The following is a 22624-nucleotide window of genomic DNA, read 5'->3' on the forward strand; positions in this document are numbered from 1 at the left end:
GTCGGAAATGTTGTCTGACAGAAGGACCAGGGCGCCCAGCGCCCCTGTCCCAGGGACCAAGGTGCCTAGCGCCCCTGTCCTAGCAGGACCAGGGTGCCCCATGCCCCTGTCCTATTCTTTTGCTCTGGAATTTGGTGTGAAGTTCAGTCTCCGTCTGCTTCCGTCGGATCTGCAACTTGCGGCGTTGTCTGAATCCCGAAACCTACACTTATATCTAAAAAGGTATGGTGGGCGGCTATATAGGGTTTTGCCTTAGTCAAACCCCCACTTTGGTGATTTCCACCTCCACGAATAGCCAAGTTGTATTGTAAAAGTAGTGTGTGTGCAGACCTTGTGTGTGTGCAAGATCCTAAAATGCAAGTAAGCAAACTAGAGCAACCTAGAAAGTAAACCCTAATTGCTTGTAAATGGTAATGTAAATGCTCCAAATCAAGATGTAAAGAGATCTAAAGCATGAATACAAGTGATATAATGAGGCTTATGCAAAGACATGAAAACAACATGAAATCATACCCAACCCCAAGGGAGGGGTACAAGCCAATCTTCAGTCGGTGATCCCTTATTGCTCTTCAATGCCTTCAAAGCCCTAAATGGATGAATGAAATTGATGAATTCTTGATGGATGGATGTTGAATGTTGTTGAAGTCTTCAAAGATCTGCTCTTTCGCTGCATAGAAGGTCCCTGAAACCAAAATTTGGATCCTTTCAAATGAAGAAAGAGAGCTCTTATATATGAAACCCTAGGTCTTAATTTCAACTTTTGGCCGACCTAGAGATTGAATCTCCCGCCAATTTCTTGGGGTTAAGCTTTATTTTATGATTGGATTGCGCTCCTAAAATTTCGGGAAAAATGTCCGAGACCGTGTGCACTCCGAGCGCCATGGTCCCGACAACTTTTCACCAAATTTTCAGGGCCGTCGGATATGATGATTTTAGAGAGAATCCCGAAGTTACAGGTGATTTCGAGATGTTTTGACCCCTGAAATCAAGCCCCCAAGTTCAAAATAGGACCTAATTAGGGTTTTTGATTAAATGATGTATTGGAGGAATAAAATGAAAGGGGCACACTTTAATGAAAGTGCCCGACTTTATGATGTGGAAGATGATGAAATAAAACCTTAGACCTAATTAATTTGATTAATTAAGTGCTAAAGGGGAAATGCAATGCAAAATGCAAAATGCACCAAGGCGGGTGCTAAACTAGGTGTGAAATTGTACTGCTTTAGCAAGTGCGTACAATTTACGACGTTACAGGAACCTTATTCGAGGTCAAAATCCGGATATTATCCTGGTTCAGGTTACCAAAATGAGTAAAGAGAAAGTGGAGAAACTAAAGTTTTTTAAAAATGGAGGGGTCTGTGGTAGTAGCTCGAATGGAGCCTCAGGAGGGGTTGCTATATTCTAGAATAAAAGCACAACCTCTGGAGATATGATAGATGTGGATGGCAATGTTTTATCCCTAAAAGCTAGAAGCATCTTTGATGGCAAGGAATTTGTTATCACTAATATCTATGCCTCTAACTCCAAATCTGCTAGAAGTAAATTCTGGAATAGTGTTCAGCATAAAAGGAAAAATATCTCTATGCACAGCTGGGTTGTGATGGGAGATTTCAATACTCCTCTGCAAGACATATAAAAATTTGGAGGTAGTCAAGCTCAACCAAATAGCAGATCTGACCTGATGGACTTTATTAATGACAATGCTCTCATTGATTTGGATCTCAATGGGGCTTCCTACACTTGGTCTAACCGAAGAGATGGTGATGATCTCATCCAGGTAAGACTTGATAAATCCCTTATCTCTAATGATTGGATTCTTTCTCATAGTTGTTCCCTTTCTGTTATTAATAGAATTGGGTCAGATCATTATCCCATTTCCTTTGTTGCTGAGAACTCTAAGAATAATCAGAGATTCCCTTTTCATTTCAAAAATATGTGGATCTCCCACCCTAATCTTGAAAATTCCATTGCTAAATGGTGGAATCTTGATGTTAATGGAACTTCCATGTATAAAGTTGCCAAAAAACTTAAATATGTCAAAACCAATATTAAGACCTGGAACAAGAAGGTCTTTGGTGATATTTTTGATTCAAAGAAAAAATTAAAGGAGGAACTGGACTAGATACAAAAGTCCATCTAGAAAGAAGGCTACAAAAAGTATTCCAAAGCTATGGAAGATAAGGTCCTAGGCAACATCCACAACATTATTTCTAGGGAAGAAATATATTGGAGATAGAGATCTAGGGCTATATGGTTGAAGGCAGGGGACAGAAACACTAAATTTTTTCACATGACTTCTCTAAAACATAAGGCAGCAAATAGAATTACAAGACTAACTGTTGAGAATAGCACTCTGCTTAATAAGGATGATATCAGGGATGAAGCTGTTAGATTCTTCAAGCAGCTCCTTTCTAGTAACAAGGACCTTGATCAGACCCATCAACTCAATTTGGTTAATAATATTCCTAAGATCATAAACCCTATGCAGAATAAGGCCCTTTCTGTCATCCCATCTGCTAAAGAAATAAAAAAAGTTGTCTTCTCTTTTCAAGGGGATAAAGCTCCGGGCCCTGATGGCTTCCCTATGTTCTTCTTCCAAGAATTCTAGCATATTGTGGGGGAGGATAAGTTAATGTGGTTAAAGAATTTTTTGGATCTAGAAGAATCCTTAAAGAATTGAATTCCACTTTTATAGCCTTAATCCCCAAAGTTGCTGGGGTGGATTCTATGGGAAAATTTAGGCCAATTAGCTTATGCAACTCTTTCTACAAAATTATATCCAAAGTTTTGACTACTAGAATTTTGGCAGTGCTTCCCTTCATCATATCTGAAGAGAAAAAAGGCTTTGTTCCTGGTAGGCAGATTCTGGACTCAATCATTCTTGTTCATGAGAACAATCATTCCTTCGGTGTTGCAAAGAAAGAAGGTTTCTTGATAAAGCTGGATCTAGCAAAGGCTTATGATAGAGTTGAGTGGGATGTTCTATTTAAGATCATGGGGGCTTTTGGTTTTGATGATAAGATTATCAAAATAATCAGAGAACTAATCACTACTCCTATGTTCTCTATTTTGGTTAATGGATCTCCAACAAACTTTTTTAAAACTTCTAGAGGGCTAAGACAAGGAGATCCCATATCTCCTATCCTTATTGCCATTTTGGCTAAAAGTATGAGCAGATTGATTCATAAGTTGAAACAAAGCAAAACTACCAAAGGTCTTCAACCTTCCTCTGCCAATGTCTTTTGCATTCATCAACAGTTTGTTGATGACACTATCCTCATGGGATATTCTTCAGTCAAGGGGGTTGATGCCTTCAAAACAGCTCTCAACTCCTATTCTTTGGCAACTGGTCAGCAAGTAAATTGGGAGAAATGGCTATGTACTTCCTCAATACTCCGGTCATAAGACAACATAAAATTGCTAACATTATTGGGTGCAAAGTGGAAATGCTCCCTTCCACCTATCTGGGTCTTCCTTTAGGGTTGGTACCCCCAAATTCCTTCTGGAATATGATCATTGATAAAATTAATAAGAGACTTGCAGGATGGAAAGGCTCAATGTTATCTCAGGCTGGGAAAATGCAGCTCCTCCAAGCTACCCTTCAAAATCTCCATGTTTATGCCCTTAGTCTGTTTGGTATTCCAGCTAAATTTGTTGAAGCTATGGAAAGAATCCAGAAGAGATTCTTATGGGCAGGAGTGGAAGAAAAAAAGAGAATACCTTTGATTGCCTGGGACAAAGTGTGTAGACCAAAGAACAAAGGAGGGTTGGGGATTAAAATTATAAAAACCTTTAACAAAGCTCTTCTTGCCAAGCAGTTATGGAGAGCCTATGATACTAATAAAGACAAATTTGGTTTGATAAATACATTAAGAATCAGACTATCCAAGGAATCCTTAACTCTGAAGATATCCCAGCTGGATCCTTCATCTGGAATAGTATTACCAAATCCATAAAAGTTGCAAAAGTTGGGGCTGGATGGGTCCTTGGAAAAGGTGACAGAATAAGATTTTGGGAAGACCCTTGGATGAAAAATGAAGCCCTTTATGATCAAAGCAATAGTCAAATTATTGAAGAGTGTAAAAGGAGGTTTGGGATTATGGTATGTGACTATTGGAAGGAGAATAAGTGGGTTAGACTTTAGGACATCCACTCTGGATTTTCCTCTCTCTAGAAAGAGTTGTTGTCCTTTTCCCCTAATAAAAGCCATGATGATGTTTTCTTCTGGAAAAGTGATCCTAAAGGTGAATTCACAGTTGCTTCTGCCTATAAAAACACTTTCTCTCAAACCAGCAATCCCATTTGGAGCAAAGTTTGGAACAGCATCATGATCCCTAAAGTCAACATTTTCTTTTGGCTTGCTTCTCATAATAGCACCCTTACTCTTGATAATTTAATCTGAAGGGGCTTCAAATTCCCTAATAGATGTGAGCTCTGTCAGAAGGAGGGGGAATCAATTGATCACCTATTTTTTCACTACTCCTTCACATGGGAAATTTGGTGCAAAATGTGGGAAAAATGGAAAATTAACTAGGTCATGAACAAGAACATGAAGGATATCATCTGGCAATGGAATTTTCCTACCAAATGTCAAATCATCAAGAACCTATGGCATTTGATCCTGCCCATGATATGTTGGGGCATTTGGAAAGAAAGGAATAACATGATATTTAGGGAAGATAAGTGTAATACTCAGGTAGTCTTTGAAAAAATATGCAGGGCTATAAAGGAGAACATCAACATTCCTCACAAGAATAATCAGCAATGGGCTATTATTGATATGAATGATATGGAAAAAGACATCCTTATTGAATGGAACCTAATACATAAGGTCTACAGATCGGACAATACGAAGAATAGAGATAACATTGTATGGAGGTTTCCTAATTATGACTGGATAAAGGTTAATTTTGATGAGGCGGCTAACGGGAACCCTGGAAAGGCTGGTGGAGGTGGAGTTATTAGAAATGATCAAGGAATTTGCATTGTTGCTTTTGCTTCCGCTTTTGGAACCCAAAATAACCATGTGGCTGAAGCTATGGCCATTCTAAAGAGCCTCCAGTTAGCTCAGGAATTCAAATTCAAAAAAATTTGGCTCGAAGGGGACTCTTTAAATATAATACAAGCCCTTAAAGGTATTAATTCTATTTCTTGGAATATTGCCAATATTATTAAAGATGCTAAAGATATTCTAAGTAACTATGTTAGCATTATTATAACCCACACCCTTAGAGAAGGCAATAAGGTAGTGGATATCCTTGCCAATGAAGGGGTCAAATTGGAGAACGACATCAAATATATAGGGGAAAATCACATCAAACGAGAGATTAAGGAGCAATTATACTTTGATCGCCTCAATGGATCAAGATAATATCATGATTGATTTCTGAGGAACGAGTACCAATGACAGATTTTGGGGGCGGATGAACTGCCAGATGATGAGTATTTCTCAGCATCATAACCAAGATCATATGTGTGCAAAAGATAATAGTAATAATAGCTAGGTTTGTATGAACATGAGTAGCAATCTCAAAACTGTGAAAGAGTCTTTACAAGGGGAAACCAGAAAATCAGAGATTTATCTGTGGATTGAGACCTGCAGCAAAGGATATCTTTACTTGGAAAGAAGAATGGGAGGCAACCTAAACAGGAATGAGCCTTTAGGTTGTGAGAACTAGAAGAGTGAAAGAAAGGTGTGGAGAAGGCTCCATAGACACAGTTTCACTGATTATATGGAGAAGCTCCATGGTAGTAGAAACTCTGTGTCTCACAGTTTCGCTAAAAGCTGGAGCAATAACAGGGCTACCCTATTTGGGGAAATTTGGCAAATCGATGAAAATTTGATCTCGGAGGTCACGGGACTCAAGATGGAGGGGACAAAATTATACAGGGATAGAAAGTATGTTGTTGAGGCCTTCAAAAATTTCCCAAAGATGGAGAACAAGAAGGGCAACCTGGTGAAGAAGGACAACATATCATACTACACCCCCCAACAGGTAAAACCTTTCTGGCAAAAAGTTCTTAGGGCTTTAATGGAATATTTGACTATGGATGGCAGATTTACGAAAATTTACAACTATCATTTCACTATCCTGAACCACTTCCGCCATGGGGCTAAAATATCTTTGCCCTTCTATTTAGCCTCCTCTCTAAACGAGAGCCTGGCTGACCATGCAAAAAAGCCCAGCTCCTATCCTCTAGTGCACCAGGGACTCATTCTGTTGATTTATGAACATATTAAGGCTAAGACTAGGGCTGCCAAGGATGATCCTTTGATCATCAATGCTCAGATATCTGAAAAATGCATTGACTCTGATTCGACTGGGGAGCCTAGCACCCCTACCCATAAAAAAAGGAAGGTTGAAACCGAGGAGGATGAAAAGGATGTGCATTTTGATGAAGAAGAGGGAAAGGATAAGGAAACTGATTCTGAAATGGAGCTTAACAAGGAGGAGAACTATGGGGAAGGAGAGGAAGGGGGAAATTCTGAGAATCGTCACCCCAACCCTAAGGGCTTAGAAAGTGAGAAAGAGGCTCTGAAGCCTAAGGAAGATGAAAACCCTAATGCAGAAGAGACTAAATAGAGCAAGGACTCTACGGATACCATTCTGGACACCGCCCACAACTACACCCTTGAATTCTTCAATTTTCAGAAGTGGGTGGTTGAAAACATCACCAGCATGTAGGGTAAACAAAGGGAGCTGGAAGTTAAGATCAACAAGCTGATGAAGATGTTTGACTCTGGGAAATAGAATGAGGAGATGGAAAACAGTGAAGCGGAGGAGGAAATGGAAATGGAAGATTGGCTGGAGAAAGATCTGATAAAAGGCGACCTGAAACATTTGGAGGACGTCATTAAAATCATGAAGGAACAGGTGGAGGAGGAAAAGGACAATGTCAATGCCTGGATTGCCTGAAATGAGAAAGCCTTGAAAAGCCTTATGAATCACAGCCTCCAGGTTCTTAAAGTCTCCTCCCAGAATATGAATGTGCTGGTGAATCATCTGGAAAAGAAAAACTAGGAGAAGAACCCGGTAATTATTGAAGATGCTCCTACATCTAGCCTAACCCTCCAAACCCCTAGGCGCAGAACCAAGCAGACTACGGCTGAGAAGGACACGAAAATGAAAGAGAGTTAGATTGCTCAAGAAAACACCGACTTGAGGGAAGCAGCCAAGGCAATGATGCTTTTGGTGCAGGATGTAGAAGAAACCATTAAGGGTTTTTTAATTTCTTGTTATGCTGGGCTTAGGGTCAATTTCTTGTTGGCCTCTTGCTGTCCTTTTCTCTGTTGCTGGTTTTTTTGCTGGTCTTTTGCAGCTGTTGTGTTTTGTTTCTTTCCTGAATATCTTTCGAATGTAAATGGGTTTCGGGTCCCTTAAAACCTATTTTTACTTAATCAAAAACATCATCAAATAGAGTAACATGCATAATAAAAAGCATCATCATATAGAATCCATGTCTGCATATAGATCATCATAAAACAATAAAAGTCCAAGTATACAATGATATCAAATAAACAATACAAATGCTCCAAATCAAGTCACGGTTGTCCTGAACCACTACCACCTGACTCTACTGTCTCTGTGGTTGTGGGTGAGAAGATCCTCCAGATGCTTGTCTAACATGCTCTCCACTTCTCTGAGGAGGTCCCATGACCCCACCACTGTTAGTGTCCATCAACATGGTGGTCTGATAACTACCTGCTCTCTGCAACTGCCTCCTTATATCATCGTCGCCAGTAGGAAGTCTCCTTCCTGACCCGAAATAATGCTCTAACAGTGTCCACTAAGAGAGTACTCGATCCAACCTCCTTAATATGATCAATAAGACCATGAGTATCATGTTGTCTCCTAATAGTTGTGTCTCTCTTAGTGATAAGAGTCTATATCTGTGCTCGAAGTTGATCAATTTGTGCTCTCAGACTGTCAATAGTATCATGCCCTGGCACATCATGCTCTGGTATAACTACATTTGGCATATCCTGCACTGGTGCAACCTGCTCTGGTAGATCCTGTTGTGGTGCATGAACCCCAATCCCCTCACCACCAACCTATCCAACTGCTGGAATCTCAGTCCGAGCAACTCTCCGAACCCATCATCTAATCAGGGGAACATGATCCTCAAGATCCTCATCATCACCACCATGAGTTGCAATAACTCTAGGATATAGCTGAATCTGTCCAAAATTAAGGCCTCTCCCGCAACCCCCATCCAATCCAGTCACCCTACCTCCTGTCAATGGCAATCCTCTAGGTGATCTCATCCCTACCCTACCAATATCCCTCCCAATCCATCCAACATCTCTCCCACCCATAGGACGAGGTCTCTCAATCTTGCCAGCTAGTCCAAATGGTCCTCCGCAGACTCTCAATCGACGTCCTCTCCATCCAAGTCCACCACCTCCATCCCCACCATCATCTCCACCTCTCCCAGCCTCATGAGCAGCTCTAAGCTCTTGTCTGCATCTCTGTCTCCTGATAACAGGATCATCTGAATCACCATCATCATCTCCTGAGCTAGGAGGAGGATCTGCTGGATCTATAATCTAAGGAAATGGATGAGCTAATATATACTGAGCATACTCTGCAATAACCCCAGGATCTAGAATGTGTAATCTCATATCATATTCCACTCTCGGAGTAGTAATAAACTCTACACGAGCAATCTCAAATGACAAAGACGGTCCCCAATCTCGCCTATCTCTGTATTGTCGTGCATATATCGTCACACCAGTAGGCATAGACTGAATGATACCAAACTGTCTCAAAATATGACCAAGCAACTATCGCTCAATAATGAAAGGTGTCCGGCTAATAAGATATCTACTCTGCATAATAAGCAGTAATGTCTATGCATCATCCATCCATGGCTCACAATCAACATATGGTCTCCAAGTAATGGTATCTAAAGAATCAAGCACCCAATGCCAATACTCCATCTTACCCAGCTTATGTTGAGTAAGGATACTTGCATAAAAATAAACATATGGCTGCCTCTCTCCATGAACTCTATGATGGATAGGTCGTGTAATAGCAATGTGCTCCCAACACCAGATCTGTAATAAAGTGCATCATGTAGATAAACTAGCACCCTCATCATACACAACCTCGTGAAGATCATGATATAAATGTGCCAACATGCAAACACCCCAAGCATATTGCGTTCAATGCTGCATCATGCTTAGAAGAACCTCACCCAATCCAACAGAAAAACTTCGCGATTGCCTATCAGGACATATGAATCCTCCAATCAAACTAGCTAGAATAACAGGAAGAGTCTCATAGTACATCACCATATCTACCCATTGGATCTCTCCTCTACCGATTCTCTCCTCAGCAAACACGACTCTGCAAGCCTCCATCCCAACTCGATCCTGATAATCATACTGCACTAGCTCGCCAGTCACCAGGATATGTAGAATCCTATAGACATCCTCAAGAGTCACACTAATCTCACCCGTCGGCAGGTGGAAAGTGTTATGCTCGTTGTGCCATCTCTCGGCTAATGCAATCAACAATCCTCTATTATGTGTAATCTCAGGCATAAATAATAAATGGCGTAAACCACAGGCATCTATAAGTCTAATCTCAGCCTGGGACAACTCTGGAACTAAATGACGTATGGCCGGTAATTTCTCCCGACACTAGAGAACATCAAGTTTCTCCTATTTTTTAAGAGAAATCAATCAATCAAATCAAACTGAATCAATCATCAATTATCAATCAATCAAATCAAATTGAAGCAACTTAAGCTATCAAATCATTTTAAACCTATCAATCCTGGTTTACTATCAATCACTAAGTTTAATCAAAAACTCTGCTAAGCTCTTGCATCAAAAACTAAATCGGTTTCTCAGAGCTACTCAATCATCAATCTATCAATCAAGCTAATTAGAGCTACTCAATCATCAAATCTATCAACCAATCAAATCAAACTGACTCAATCATCAATCTATCAATCAAGCTAATCAGAGCTACTCAATCATCAAATCTATCAACCAATCAAATCAAACTGACTCAATCATCAATCTATCAATCAAGCTAATCAGAGCTACTCAATCATCAAATCTATCAATCAAGCTAATCAGAGTTACTCAATCATTTAATCTATCAATCAAGCTAATTAGAGCTACTCAATTATCACATCTATCAATCAAGCTAATCAGAGCTACTTAATCCAGTAATCAAAGCTATCTATTGATCTATCAATCATACAATCACTCAATCATGACTCTATTTCATCATACATGTGTATCAAATATGTTAAATCTAAACATCAAAGTGATTTTTAGCTTTTGTATCAATCAACAATCTCAAATTTAAGCAAAAGCGCTATCTTTTTTATCAAATGTGCTAATTAACGATGCATATGCACTACTTTAGGCAAAAGCCCTATCTTTTAGAGCATATGCGCTAATCGACCATGCATATGCGCCGCTTTATGCATTTGCACTATCCTATTGAACATAAGCGCTAACAAACAAAACATAAGCGCTATTCTAAGTGTTTGCACTAACATTCTCTGCAAATGTGCTAACATACAGAGCATACGAGCTAAACAATTCATTTGCGCTAAAAAAAATTGCATATGCGCTAAATCAAACTGCAAAAGCACTAATCTAAAATTAAAAAAATCAAAAATTTCAAAAATTCAAAAAAAAAAGCGCCTAAAACATAAAATTTTGAACGAAAACTTGAAAACAAAGCTCGGGATAAGATACATACCGGATAACCATACTCGGTTGGCCGTTGATATTGCCGAACTCGCTCAAATCAATGACACTCCACTGGAATCACCATTTTGCCACCTCAGCAAGAATATTCTCTCCAAAAGCTGACAAGGATAACAATGAAGTTAAAATTAGCCTTGGTTAATTTTATATTTACTATTTGAAGAGTAATTAATTTCAAAAATGGGGCAATTTATTTTATTTTTTTTTACAAATGAATTTAATTGACTGAAGTTTTATCACATTATCACGAGATTAATCATTCAAACTAAAATTTTCGACAATTTCACGATCAATCTCCTGAGGGGGCACATATTCAAGATTTTCAATCTCTATCAGGTGCATTATCAAGACTTGATTTAATATTTGAAACAATGTTATCTCGACATCATTTCAAAGAGGGGCAAAATGTATACACCTAAAAATTTGCTATGAGCAATTAAATAAATATTTTATATTTATTTAATAATTATTCATCTATTAAATAGTTAATTTGAAAAGATTAATTTATTTAATTCATTTCATGTCTTTCTATTAATTAATATTTTATTAATTAATTCATCTATCTTATTCCTCTAATTAATTAAATATCTAATATTTAATTATTCCTTCTAACCAAGTTAATTAAATATCTAATATTTAATTATCTCCTCCAAACAATTAAATATCCAATATTTAATAGTTATTCTCCTATCCTATAGTCTCAAATATTAAATAATTATTTAATTATTTAATCTCTTTTCCAACTCACCCTCCATCTCCACTTCATCTTCCCTTTGCCAACTCACCCATCATGTGGCTAAGGAAATTAATATTTCTTAAATATTAATTCATGATTTATCTTCAACTTCCAAATTCAATGAAAATTGTGTACGTACACATATTTCATAACCATTTCCTATATTCTCTCCAACACCCCTACATCTTAGGAAGGACTTGAGTCCACTTGTCCTACCATGCCTAAATTTCCTCCAACCATCCCTAGATTCTCTCAGTCAGCAACCCAATCAAGGTGAGATGAGTGACACTTGTCTTCTCCTTCCCCCTTTCTCTCAACCTTCACCTGTGCTCATAGCCATTCAAATTTGTAGATCTAATCAGGACCATTGGTCTAAGCCACATCATCTAATCCTCTCAAAGTCTATAAAATCAAGAGACTTCAAGAGACTTCAAGTGCATTTTGCAAGCTAATCATATGCATCTATGAGTTTTTGAAGCAAATAGCAATAGCAATTATCATATAACATTTTAGCATAATCATGTAGCTTTGCATATCATACTATCAGTTAACTACAAGTTATCAGTCCATTCTTCATATGCCATCTTGGAAGCCAACAGTGCATTATCTGAGAGCACACCATCTGCAACCAGGAACAGTGGAGTTAGGACACAATGAGACATAAGCCATGAAGGTAAAATAATGTTCTATTTTAGTATGTATTTCATGTAGTTTCATTGGTGGATTTTTGATTTCCTGTATGCATTTCCATTGTATTTTGTGAAACTAACTTATTACAGGTAATATTCTAAGGATGAAATTCAAGCTCACACAATATATATATGTATCGTCATTAGTGGTTGCAGGACTTGCAGGTGCTAAACATTTATCCCTCTTGGGCAACCAAGTGCGAGCTCCCCTGGCTTGATAGGTGCGAGCATGTCTTTTCCCAATGGTAAATATGTGGTTCAAAGATGTTGACAGTTCCTCATTCACACTCTAGGTTTAAGTTGACACTTGTGTGCTTGTCAGTGTTGGTGTATTCGCCATGTCAGTTGTCAGTGGGTCACCCTAGTCGTGAGTATGTGGTATGATTTAGTTGCTTATGTGATTTATATGATTAGATTAATTATTTTAATAATTATTTTATGATCATATGTTTATCTTGGTTTATTGATTTAATTGGTTTTGGATTATTGATATTTATTTATTAAGGTTGTTTGAAATTTATTTAATATTTAATTGCTTGATCTATTTATTTATAATTATTAATTATTTATATTTTTTTAATTTTTTATTTAAAATATATCAATGTCTTGGTTTGAATATTATTTAATAATGTTCATCTTTTAATTATTGATCTTTAATAATTATTTATGACCTTACCTTTGTGATTTATTAAATATTGAAAAGATGCTCTATTTATTTAGTGTAAATGTTTAATATTTATTTGGGGGAAATAAAACTATATGTTAAAATAAATAAATATAATTATCCCTACTTGTAATATTAATACATTCTATTTTCTCTCTTTTGATTTTAAAACTTCCATTGGAAAGTCAATGGGGGGAAATAAAATAAAGTATAATATTTGTAACCCTAAGTTTTGAATAAGATTATTTCAAGATGAAATAATCTTATTAGCTGGAATTTTGGCTAGGGTTTTTTAGTATTGGCTTTGCTTTTTATTCTCTTGACATGAAGTATTACGACTTCTTCCTTCATGTTTTTCTCATGTAAAAACTCTTGTTCTTCTGAAAAAAATTTGGTTTGATCTTGGAGCTTGGATTGGTTGGGATTTGCTGGTTGCTAAAGGAGTGAGGAGGCTCTTCTTCAACCTCTTGCTTTTCCATTACACAGGGTGAAGGTCGATGATCTGTAGCCTTTATTTTCTCTCTATATTTTGGTCTTTGTGTCTTCTCTGTCAATATTTTTTCTTGTTGGGAATTTGAGGAAAATGTATTTGTATTACATATATTCTTCTTGCAATGAATAGAGGGAGGGAATTTATTTGTGCATATATTGAGTTGTTGGCAATATGCATTTTTAGTTGCCTGTAGAATATTGCTCTCGGCAATGGCCTCATCTTTTTACATTTATTGTTTGAAGTTGAATAGCTATTGTTATTTTATTCATACTGTTGGAATCATTTTGGGATAAACTATATTGGTTGTTTATATTCATGGTTTTGTTTATGTATGTTCATCTCCCTTTAGAATGTCGTTCATGGTAATGTGATGCTTCTTTTGTGTATTCTTGGTTGAAGATTCGCTTATGTGGATTGTGCCTTTCCTTTTGAGTCTTCTTATTAATGTTGTTTAATAGTGTTGTGGATATTTATTTTGGAAATGAGCTCTCTGGGAGAGTATTATGAAGGTATAGTTTTGTTGCACAAAGATTCATTTCTTGTGAAATCTCCCTCTTCACTTAGCCTTTTTCATTTTTGTTTTTTCTTGAGTGTTGTTGGGACTGGGTGACCTTGTTAATACCTATTTTTTGCATTTCCTTCAAGTGTTGAATTTATTTTCTTAGCCGTAAAGTCTTCTACGTCACAACCTGTATTTTATGTTTGTGTTGTATTCGTTATTCTTATGTACAGGTCTGCAAATTTATGTTAAACTTATCTAAAAAATTATCAACTGGGTTTTCACAAATTTTATTAGGTTTTTTTGAATTTAAGTCTTCTAAATTCCATGTAAAACTAGTGAAATTTTCTATCTGGGTTTTTAAGTTATGACTAAAAAACTATGACTATTTATTTAGAGTTTTCCGGTATTTCTGCTTATTTTGATTTGCTTCTCTTAGTCATTTTCTGTACCAGAGGCTAGGTTGTGATGTATTTTTTTTGTGTTTAAGATTTTCCTATGCTCGATTTTATGGTTTTGTGACGTTTTATAAGCTCTTGATCTTCATATTTTAGTGCTATTGGGTTCCTCTCATGTGGAGATGCCATGAGAGAAGGTTGCATCTGGTTGTTGTTGATACCAACAAGTGTATGGCCTTGTTGTGATTTGTATTATGTCTTTTTAGAATCTTATGATGGCCTCGTTGATTAGCCCTTGTTTTATGATTGCTTTCCAAGAGGTCCCCTTGTTAGCAACAATCAAGAAGGAAGACTGAGAGGGGGATGTGAATCAGTCTTTACCAGATCATAGCAAATTGAACTTCAAAATATAAACTGATAGACTATAGCAATAACAGATAAGCAAATTAACAGCACATCACATCATACAAAACCAATATTTTTGATGTGGAAAACCCAGTTAAGGGAAAAACCACGTGGGAACCTACCCACAATAAGATGATACTTTGCAGTAGTATGTGAAAATATTACAATGGGGAATGCACATGCATTTAGGCACACCTCCTAGAGCTCACTACTCAAAAGATATATGCTCAGAAGACTACAACCCTTAGGGAAGTCTCATTGACTTACAATATGATTCAGACTACAATCTGGAAGAAATGAACTACAATGATAGCATCTACAAATGCCTGATAACAGTTCTGGTTAAGCACAATTATCTGCTCTGCAACACCAATCTCACCACAACACTTCACTGAATGATAAATCTCTTCTTCACACAATCACCTCTCTCTGATAATGCAGACATAATACCTATATCTAAATTACATAAGCATCTCACCTATATATACAAATCATCAACCTTAATAACAAGGTCGGCTAAACCCTCAACCCTCAACTTACAATTACAAAAATTACATTGCATGATACAAAGATCGACCACTGGACCAATATTATGATTTACATTACATAGAATGGACCTAATTCAAATTCCCAAATGATCACATCCACCAGAAATCCTGCCAAGATCAATCACAACACGCTACACCACCAAAAATATCGCATAACATGAAAATCATCACCAATTCATAGAAATCGCCATAAACTTGCACAACGACTAGGAAACACTAGCAAGCATGTTAAAATCATTCAAAATAGTTTCACTGACACCTATTTTCAAATCTTCATCGATGAACGTCTCAAAGCTCAAGAACATAACCAATCAGCAACTATCACAAGGAATTATAACTTGTAGAGAACCAAATCATGAACCATTTGAAATGAAGATACACAATATCATCCCAAACAATAATCCAAAGTCTCAGCACAAGATCTAATCACACCAAAATATATCGGAGGAAATAATGGATTCTGCAAAACAGTGATCAGCAAAACCAAACTGCAAAACTGGAACAAAAACTCTTCCCAAACTCACCAAAATAGACCATAGGTTAGAATTGACATCAATAACAAGAACATATCCTAGCAGCAACAATGATCAACCAAATCCAACAATCTCCCCAATAATCCAACAATCTCCCCCTTTGGCATTGATGGCAACATATGAATGTGAAAAATAGTCAATGCAAAGAAAGAAGATATCACCAGCAAACTCCTCCTAATATCATGATAGATAAAGCGGTTTTTCACATGATCTCTCTCCCCCTTTGACAACAATGCCAAAGATCTCCAAAAAAGAAAATCAAACTCTCAATACAGAATCATGAATTTGTCTCCCCCTGGGATACACAACCAAATAAACAAACTACTCCAGCAAAGGAGCAGCACCAACTCATCAATTTGGATAAAAGAATAAGGCTCTGAATTCCACTAGATCGATGCAACTCAATGCATCTAATTCTCATCAGGAGGGGTGGATACCCCTAACTTGTCTTTCAAATAGACAAATGTATTTGCAAGCAAAGGCTTAGTGAAAATATCAGCAATTTGTTCTTTTGTAGATACATATTCCAGCTTCACTTTCTATTCACTAACTTGCTCTCTCAAGTAATTATATTTGATTGATATATGCTTAGTCTTTGAATGTTGCACCGGATTCTTAGACATGTTTATAGCACTGGAATTATCATAGTATATAACAATAGGCTCATCATAAATAACTCTGATATCTTTCAACATTTACTTCATCCAAACTATCGAAGTGCAATTACTAGCAGCAACAATGTACTCAACTTTAGCAATAGATAAAGATACTAAATCTTGTTTCTTTCTATCCCATGAAACCAACTTCTTACCTAAAAATAATGCTCCACTGGTAGTACTCATCTAGTCATCAACATCACCAACCCAATTTGCATCAGTGTAAGCACACAACATGAAATCATCATTCTTTGGATACCGCAAACCATAATCCTCAGTTCCCTTTAGATATTTGAATATTCTTTTAACAACAGTGACATGACTCCTTCGGATCCGCTTGATATCTAGCAGCCATACACATATCATGCATAATGTCAAGCCTAGTCTGAGTAAGATATAGCAGTCCACCAACCATAGATCTGTAGAAACTCTGATTAGCTTTAGTAGATTCATCATTTTTAGAAAATTTACAACCAGTCACCATAGGAGTTCCAAGCAGTTTGGAATCTAATCCAAACTTCTTCAGCAATTCCTTCACATACTTAGTTTGAGATATAAAAATACCCTTTCCTATCTATGCAATATGCAAACCTAAGAAAAATTTCATCTCACCAATCATAGACCTCTCAAATTCTTTTTGTATGTCACCATAAAAATTCATACTCGTATCATCATCACCACCAAAGATAATGTCATCAACAAACACTTCAACAATAGAAATGTTATCATTTTCAATCTTAAAGTACATATTACTATCAACAGCGCCTTTGATAAATCCCAATTTTAGCAAGTATTTGTCTAACCTAGTATACTAGGCTCTAGGAGCTTGTTTCAATCCATAAAGTGCTTTATTCAACTTACATACCATGTCTCCATCATCTGACAATGAAAATCCATCAGGTTGTTCAATGTAAATTTCTTCTTCTAGATCACCATTCATAAATGCAGATTTGACATCCATCTAATATACCTTGAAATCTATATAAGTAACATAAGCAAGCAACAATCTAATAGCTTCAATTCTGGCAATCAGAGAAAAAATTTCTTCATAATCAATCCCTTCTTGTTGTGAATATCCTTTGCTGATCAGTCTAGCTTTATTTCTGACTACTTCACTGGCTTCATTCAATTTGTTCCTAAAAACCCATTTAGCACCAATAACATTTTTATCCTTAGGTCTAGGTACAAGTTCCCAAGTGTTGTTATTTTCAATCTGATCTAACTCTTCTTCCATGGCTCTTATCTATTTATCATCTTTATAGGCTTCAATGACATCTTTAGGTTCAAATTTAGAAATAAAACATACTTCTTCTGCAACTAACCTTCTTCTAGTCATCACACCTTTATTCTTATCACCGATAATATGATTCTCATAATGATTTAGTCTGGCATACCTCAAAGTCTTCTGATTGTTTTGATCCTCAAGTTCCTACACATCATCACCAGTAGCAGCAACATCTGTATTTACAATCTCTATCGGATCATTCTGCTTAGGCTCTTCAGGTTGAATAGGAGCTAAAACAACATGTTGACCTTCATCATAAGCTCTGATCCTCTTCCCAAGGTTTTCATCCACCTTCACATTTACACTCTCAACCATCTTTCTCAGTCTCTTATTATAACACCGATAGGCTTTTTTATTTGTAGAATATCACAAAAAGATAACTTCATCACTTCTAGCACCAAACTTTCCAATATCCTCATCTCTCTTGATATAACATTTGCTTCCCAAAACTTTGAAATATTTCATAGTAGGAACATGACCAAGCCAAAGCTCATAAGGGGTCTTACCAGTATCACCTTTGATATGAACTCTAATGAATGTATAGACTGCAGTTCTAATAGATTCTCTCCAGTAGACCTTCGGAACATTTCCTTCAATCAACATGATTCTTGTGGAATCCAAAACAACATGGTTCTTCCTTTCAACAATCCCATTTTGTTGTGGGGTCCTAGGAGCAAATAGTTGTCTTCTGATTTCATGCATCTCATAGAAAGAATTGAACTCACTGGAATAAAATTCTCTGCCTCTATCAGATCTCAGACACTTTAGCTTCAATCCAGACTCAATTTCAACTTTAGCTTTGAATATCTTGAATTTCTCAAATGCTTCTGATTTTTCCTTCAAAAAGATAGCACACATCATTCTAAAATAATCATCAATTAGCGGCATAAAGTATCTATCACCCTGCACACTTCTAACATTCGTAGGTCCACACAGGTCAGTATGCACAAGATCCAACAATCCATCAAATGTATATCATTTACTCTTGAAAGAAATCCTTGTTTGCCTACCCAACTGACATTCCTTACATACTGGATTAATAGGTTTAACAATCTTAGGTAGATCCCTAACAGCTTGTGTAGAACTGATCTTGATTAATGAATCAAAGTTTATATGACACCTTCTTCTATGCCACAACAAACTCTCATCTATCTTATCAATCAAACAACTTTTCTCACCAGCATTCAAATGAAAAATGTTACCTTTAGTCTTAGTTCTAGATGCATTCTCTATACCAGAGGCATTCAATATCTTGCATTTACCATCTTTGAATTTTAGATCATAACCCTTATCAACCATCTATCCAACACTCAAAAGATTATGCTTCAAACCTTCAACATACAAAACATCATCAGTGTCATGCTTACCATCAAAAGAAATAGAACCTCTCCCACGGATTACACAGGCTTTGTCATCTCCAAATCTAATTATTCCACCATCATACCTTTCCATGCTTACAAATTTGCTTTTGTCACTGGTCATATGATGTGAACAAATACTTTCAATCAACCATTCACCCTTTTCTTCTACCTTTACAGCCAAAGCTTTCTCCTCAACTGAACAACTAGTGGAATCAATAGGCACATGTCTATCCACTTTAATGACAATTAACACAACTTCATCTCCTTTTGATTCATCATCTATAACACCTTCATCTGCAACATAATAACAGTTCTTCCGGTTCCTAAACTTCTGGTTAAACTTATAAGGCTTATCATACTTCTCATGCTTCTCATATCTATCATTCCTATCATGCTTATCAAACTTATCATGAATGTCATACTTAGCCATTCTCTCCAGGCATCTAGAAGCAAAATGTCCTATCTTATTATAAGAAAAACATTTTAAGTGAAACTTTTCATCATACTTATCAGAACCTTTAGGTAATCTCAGGGCAATTAGTTCTTCAAGCTCATCAATCTCTCTTTCTTGCTCTGTTATCTCTCTTCTTTCTCTTTCATATTTGGATATCCTGCACTCATCAGGATCATATTTCTTCTTACTGGACACAAATGTTGATGCTTTGAATGTTGTCTCAGACTTTCCGTGTGATTCTCCAAATTTGCTCAGCTCAAATGCAGCAAGTTTTCCAACCAACACATCTCTTGTTATTGTAGTTACACTCCATATCTCATCAATAGCGGTAACCTTATGTTTATAAGCAGGAGGCAAAGATCTCAGTGCCTTAGCAACAATCTCATCTTCTTCAATCTTTCCACTGACAGATTTGATACCAAGGACAAGCACATCCACCTTAGCCATGTATGAATATATGTTCTCATCATCTCCCATCTTCAATGTCTCATAGTTTCCTTTTAAACTCTACAACTTAGCAACTTTCACTTGACTGTCACCTTCATACAGGATCTCAAGCTTCACCCAGATCTCATGTGTGGTCTGAAGTTACATAACATTTGTCATTTTAGAATCGGTCAGAGCACTAAGAAATGCTTCCTTCGCTCTGATGTTATATTCAACTTCCTTAACCTCATTAGGAATGGATGGTCCATTCTGAGGAACAACATAGGCATTCTTAGTAATCTTCCAATAATATTCTCCAAGACATTTCAAATGCACCTCCATTCATCTCTTCCACGCAGTATAGTTGCTTCCATCAAACCTCGGATTGTCCTTCTTGAAAAAAATACTTTGAGCTACCATCCTGGATCTCCTCAAGTGATTAAGAATCTACCGGAGGATCTAGCTCTAATACCAATTGTTAGCAGCAATCAAGAAGGAAGACTGAGAGGGGGTGAATTAGTCTTCACTGGATCACAACTAATTAAACTTTAAAACATAAACTGATAGACTGTAGCAATAACAGATAAGAAAATTAACAGCACAGTACACAACACCATGATTTTTGAAGTGGAAAACCCAGTTAAGGGAAAAACCACGGTGGGAACCTACCCATAGTAAGATGATGCTCTGCAGTAGTATGTGAAAATATTACAATGGGGAATGCACATGCATTTAGGCACACTGCCTAAAGATCGATACTCAAAATATATATGCCCAGAAGGCTACAACCCTCAACGAAGTCTCAGTGACTTACAATATGATTCAGACTAAAATCTAGAAGAAATGAACTGCAATGATAGCATCTACAAATGCCTAATGATAGTTCTGGTTAAGCATAATTGTCTGCTCTGCAACACCAATCTTAGCACAACACTTCACCGAATGATAAATCTCTTCTTCACACAATCACCTCTATCTGATAATGCAGACATAATACCTACATCTAAATTACATAAGCATCTCACCTATATATACAAATCGTCAACCTTAATAAAAAGGTCAGCTAAACCCTCAACCCTCAACTTACAACTATAAAAATTACATTACATGATACAAAGATCAACCACCGAACTAATATTATAATTTACATTACATAGAATGGACCTAATTCAAATTTTCAAATGATCAGATCCATTGAAAATCCTGCCAAGATCAACTGCAACACGCTACACCACCAGAAATACTGCATAATACAAAAATCATCACCGATTCATAGAAAACACCAAAAAATCACACAACAATCAATGCATATTGCCAAAACATATAGGAAACTACTAGGAAACACTAGCGAGCATGTTAGAATCATCTGGAACAGTTGCACCAACACCTCTTTTCAAATCTTCATCGGTCAACGTCTCAAAGCTCAAGAACACAACCAATCAACAAATGTCACGAGGAAAGATAACTTGCGGAGCACCAAATCATGAACCATATGAAATTAAGATACACAAGATCATCCCAAACAATAATCCAAAGTCTCAGCACAAGATCTGATCACACCGGAATATACCAGAGGAAATACCGAATTATGCAAAACAGTGATCATAAAACCAAATTGCAAAACCAGATAAAAAAACTCTTCCCAAACTCACCAAAATAGACCATAGGAATATGTTGACATCAATGACAACAACATATCCTTGCAGCAACAATGATCAACCAAATCCAACAATCTCCCCAATAATCCAACACCCCTTGCTTATTCTCCTTATTGTTACAATCTTGTTTCATGCTTCTTGCTTGTGTATATGTTCATGTGGAATGTTTGGGCCACATGATATGAATCTCTTTTCAGTTTGAATAATTGCTTTTAGGACCTCTTGGGCATGTTACTTTTGTATGGGTCCATGATAGGGGGAGTGGGCTTCCTTGTGATGATCGGGGTCACAAGAGATAGACTCTCATGAGGTTCCTTGTAAGGATGCATGAAGCTTAGACCGCCAGGGCACAATGGGGTTTTCCTTGCATTGTAAAATAAGTGATAACCTAAAATGAATATGGGATGGTAGTTAGCAGAGTAATAAAATAATAATTTGATTTAGCCTCATGGCCTAGTCCTAGGGTGGATGTTTTAGGATAGGCATGAGAAGATCATGTAGATAGTAAGCTAATCTCCCAGAGTCTTTCATAGGTTGAGATGGCTCCACATTTCCATCAGGATAGTGCCTTTTTGTTATGTTATATGGATGGCATGTGATGAGACTCCACTCATACATGTGTCCCCTTGTTATTGGTTGCATTTGCATTCTTGTCTTGTTTGAATTGATAGCCTCTGGGAGTTTCCTTATTGTGTTGTTTTTGTTTGTTCATGCATGAGAGTCTACGTTATGGTCTAGTCCTTGGTATTAAGTGTCAACCTTAGATGTAGAGTGTGCATTGGGACCTAGCATCATCTCCTAGCATAGGGGGGTGGTTCCTTGTAGGTTCCACATTGGTCGAGTGGTTGGTGCTTTTTACCATTGGGGTTTTTCCCTTACTTGATGGTGTTGTTCTCTTTGTGCGTGGATTGAATCTTCATTTTGATGGCAAAGCATCTTCATGGAAGTGATATATGTATTTAGATTTATAGTGATTAGAGTGATTCTTTTGTAATACTTATTGATGTATATGAAAGTAAAATGTAAACACTTGAAATAGTTATAGGAGAACATTTGTACTTGTGCTAGATGAGCTATGCTCATG

The sequence above is a fragment of the Cryptomeria japonica genome, chromosome 10 (genome assembly GCF_030272615.1).
Source record: "Cryptomeria japonica chromosome 10, Sugi_1.0, whole genome shotgun sequence".
Taxonomy (NCBI): domain Eukaryota; kingdom Viridiplantae; phylum Streptophyta; class Pinopsida; order Cupressales; family Cupressaceae; genus Cryptomeria; species Cryptomeria japonica.